Source organism: Rhineura floridana, chromosome 3, assembly GCF_030035675.1.
Source record: "Rhineura floridana isolate rRhiFlo1 chromosome 3, rRhiFlo1.hap2, whole genome shotgun sequence".
In the NCBI taxonomy this organism is placed as follows: Eukaryota; Metazoa; Chordata; class Lepidosauria; order Squamata; family Rhineuridae; genus Rhineura; species Rhineura floridana.
The window spans coordinates 125373900-125375428 of record NC_084482.1 but is presented as its reverse complement, the minus strand read 5'-3'; positions in this window follow the sequence as shown (position 1 = coordinate 125375428).

Below are 1529 nucleotides of genomic sequence, written 5' to 3'. Positions count from 1 at the left end.
TGCCATTGTTAATCTTACGGATAAATTTTTTTATTCTACTACCCCCCCCCCCGTGTGTGTGTTTATTTTTAATATTGTTTTAGGCTTCTTCGATGTGCAGCAGCCAAGGCCAGCACCTTGTAGGAGTTTTTTTTAAAAAGTAACTGAAATGTAATTGTAGTGATTACTTTTGAGAAAAAGTAATCAGTTACTTTCAGAGCAATTGTGATTGTAGCAGTAATTACTACTTTTTTGGGCCACGTAATTGTAACTGTAATTTATTACTTTTTAAAAGTAATCTTCCAAGCTCTGCTGACCCTGTTCTCAGGTGGAAGGATATAGAAATCCCCCCATATGTTCAATTAGGGGTTGTTTTTAAAAAAACACAATTAAACATGAGCCCCAGCCCCAAGCTTATTCAGACGTAGCTGAGACAGGGTGTGTGGCCCCTACGTTGGGTCAGTCTGACTCTCTCTCTCTGGATTGGAGCCACAGGGCAGATGCAGGGGGATCTGTGCACAGCCATCTCTCTATCTGCTCTTATGTCGTCAGATGACAATGGTTTGGGAAAAAACTGCCTTGCAGGCCAAATTTCTAGGCCGCTACCAGGCCAAACATGGCCAAAGGCTGGAAGTTCCCGACCCCTGCCCTAAAGGAACTTGCCAACCCAAACCCAAGTTGACAGGACACCACCCCATATGGATCAGAACCTACATCAAATTCTCCAGATGGGGCTAGATCTTGCATTTAACTCTGCTTGCTGTCCATTTGGGTAACCTGTCCTGCTGTCTTATTTTTATAGGCAGAGAAAGAAGCAGAGTCCCCACAGTTGGCGCTGTTGCAGAACTATCTGCTTAGACCAGACAATGATGGCATCCTTTATCTTGACCAACAAAACCTGTTGTACAAAAAGGTTTAGCAACCCCATATCCATGAAAGTAGATAGAAGGGAAGAAAATGAAAAAACAACAGCAAATAGGAACAGAGAAAGCATTATCCTGCATTGAGAAGAAAAGCAAAGTGGTGGAGGTAAGAGGACTGATTGGAAAGTTGCTTGGTTATACGATCCTGTCTATCCTGGGTGATAGTAGTTAACCCATTGTTTTCTTGGAATTCTCCTGCACTTCTTCAAGTGAAACTACATGCCCATGTGTCTTCCTAAATCTTTCCCATTGTAGTTTATTAATTTAAATACTGCTTAATGGCTAAATGGCTTCTGTTGCTAGTTGGCTCAATGCCCAGATGGATATATTGCCGTAAAGGGACTCCAATTACTACATTTAACATTAGATAATGCTAATGAAGTTATCTCATTTGTCAACATGATTGCTGATTTCATGGAAACTGATGCAGTAGTTACAAATGTTTGCATACAAGTACACCATATAGATCCTTTTCTCAGTACAGCATATATCCTTTTCTCAACATTAAACAGTGGTGCAGAAGACAGAGGGCCAAATGAATTTTATCTATTTGTGATCATCAAACAGGTGCTTAGATACTGTGTTATCCTATGCCACAAATCCACCTTTCCCATAAGAGAAACCAAG